The sequence below is a fragment of the Marmota marmota genome, unplaced genomic scaffold (assembly GCF_001458135.2).
Source record: "Marmota marmota marmota unplaced genomic scaffold, marMar, whole genome shotgun sequence".
In the NCBI taxonomy this organism is placed as follows: domain Eukaryota; kingdom Metazoa; phylum Chordata; class Mammalia; order Rodentia; family Sciuridae; genus Marmota; species Marmota marmota.
The window spans coordinates 39,411,950-39,415,023 of NW_026000093.1; positions in this window are offsets into that span (position 1 = coordinate 39,411,950).

Consider the following 3,074-nt stretch of genomic DNA (forward strand, 5'->3'; position numbering starts at 1 on the left):
TAAGAAAGTTGTAATTTTGTGGATTGGTCTCTGTGTCCTTTATTCTGTACCATTGGTCCACCTGCCTGTTTTGGTACCAGTACCATGCTGTTTTTGTTACTATTGCTCTGTAGTACAGTTTGAAATCTGGTATCGCTATACCTCCCGATTCACACTTCCTGCTTAGAATTGCTTTTGCTATTCTGGGTCTTTTGTTTTTCCATATGAATTTCATGATAGCTTTATCTATTTTTACCAGAAATGCCATTGGGATTTTGATTGGCATTGCGTTGAACCTGTAGAGAACTTTGGGTAATATCGCCATTTTGATGATGTTGGTTCTGCCTATCCATGAACAGGGTACATTTTTCCATCTTCTAAGATCTTCTTCTATCTCTCTCTTTAGACAAGTATAATTCTGATGGTACGATGGTACTAGATAGCAAATCACTTCCAAATTGAAAACATGCAACCTATTAGAAACCAGTATGCCCCAGTGTTGTGGCTGGAGTAGGGGTGGTCCAGACAGAAGTCACTAGTTTGATTGAAAAGAGGGAAATCAACAGTTCTCAATTTTATCCTGTTATAATCCTAGAATATGTACCTCTCTCTCTCTCTCTCTCTCTCTCTCTCTCTCTCTCTCTCTTTGGTCTGCATAAACCTTAATATAGAATTGATTGTTCAGAAGAATATTATTAAATATTTACTGATGGAATTTTGATTTGTAGCCAAAAGCCTGTTAAAGGGTTGCTGAGAGAGGTACCATGGTGGAAGACATTCCTAGGATTTAAGTCATAGGCCTATCTACCTGGTTGTCAAAGATGCACTTTAAAAATAGGATTTTCTCTGATAAGTGGATGCAGATTCATAATGGGGGGGGCATGGGAAAAATGGAGGAACTTTGATGGGAAAAAGAAAACGGAGGAGTGGGGAGGGAGTATGGGGGCAGGAAAGATGGTAGAATAAGATGGACATCATCACCCTAGGTACATGTATGACTGCACATATGGTGGGATGCTACATAGTGTACAACCATAGAAATGTAAAGTTTTGGTGCAATTGTGTACAATGAATTAATATGCATTCTTCTGTCATATATACCTAATTAAAAATATATATACATATATACATATATATATACACACACACACACATACATATATAACACATTAAAAATAGGACTTTGAAAGGCTAGAATCAAGAATAATCCTGCTGACAGTTATATACAGTAGGCTCATTTACTGGAAATGGCACAATCTGAATATTTGTATATTGTGCTACAAAAATTCCCCAAATGGCAGTTTACTTATAGTTTGGTCAATTGAGGGTCAATTTGCCCAGCTCTGTTGTGATTTTGCATGTGCTGCACCTAATAAACCCTAAAGACTGGACCTAATATAAAGATTGACAGGAATGGACTCAGACTCAAGTGAATATCTTTTTCTCCTTAGTTTGGTGTTACCCAGTAAGCAAACAGTATAAAATACATCAAAAGATGCATGAGATGGATATAGTTTTTCAGTGGCTCTTCAGTTCCTTTCAGAGAAATATCTAAAATTCAGTGATGAGTGCATTTGCAATAAACAGGTTAATTCACTATGGAACTTAGGATCAAAGACATCTGACTTCACTCCCTGTAGGCTGGGGGCATAGCCAAATCAGCACACATGGCTCAACTTATTACTCTGTAAGAGCCTTTTTACTGCACTGCAGTGATAGAGATTCAGAATTTAATTTTTGCTGTGTGACCAGGCCTGGGGTAAGCCTGACCACGGCTATGCACCTGCCTATGTGTTTCATTAATATATTTTAGATTTCAGATGAGCAAAAATTAACCTCATTTCCTAAACTAAAACAAGCCAAGGGAAACTGTAACTGTACTCACGTTTATTTTTACTGGCTTTTCTGTTGCTATATTTGTTTTGGCCACCTGGTATCCTTTCCTTCCCAATTTTCATTTGAGTATCTAGCTCTCCCCAAACTTCCCCCAGGCTCTGTGGCAATTGCTTTAGGAAAGAGCCTGTGACCCTGTTTGATGAGTAGAACATCAAGATTCATTGTCTAAACTTTTATTAGTACCTTCCCACTCTCTCATTCTTACTGGCCTTGAATGGAGATTATGTGAAGTTGGAGCTGATGCCAGTTTGTCACCAAGATGACAGTGAACCTTTTTGAGAATGAAGACAGCACATTGAAGGAAAAGTTCCATGAAAGGCAGAAAACTCTATATAGGCGACATCATTTAAATCCTTATCCAGCTGACTCCACCCCTGTGCTTGTACTTAGCTGCTTAACGAAGTTTGGGTTAAGGACTTAAAATCAACGTACTATAGCGACTTGGGCCACATCAATATTCATAGCAGCTCAATTCACAATAGCAAAACTGTGGAAGCAACCTAGATGCCCTTCAACAGAAGAATGGATAAAGAAAATGTGTTACATATATACAATGGAATATTACTCAGATGTAAAGAAGAATGAAATTATGGCATTTGCCAGTAAATGGATGGAATTGGAGAATATCATGCTAAGTGAAATAAACCAATCCCCCCCAAAACCAAAGGCCAAATATTCTCTTTGATATGCGGATGCTGACTCACAATAGGCAAGGGGTGGAGGCTCAATGGATTGGACATCAGGGAATGAGAGAAGGGAGGGAGATGGGAACTGGAAAGACAGTAGAATGAATTGGACATAACTTTCCTATGTTCATATATGAATATACAACCAGTGTAACTCCATGTCATGTACAACCACAAGAATGGGAAGTTATACTCCATGTATGTATAATATGTCACAATACATTCTACTGTCATGTATAATTAAACAGAACAAGGAAAACAAATTTTTAAAAAAAATTAAAAAGGAAATTTGGGTTGATTTTGTCCCTTGAGCCTTGTAGGGTCTAACTTGGGTAGCATGCTCACTTGAAGAGGAGTTGATAGGTCTGGTGCAGTCACAGAAGGTTTTACCCCAACAGACTCTCAGGGAAATAGTAACATACACACAAGTGTATGTGTGCACTAAATATTTCCCAGATCACCTGTGACCTTCTCCATGCCCCTGCCCCTATAGCAGTTACACTCCCATCAACA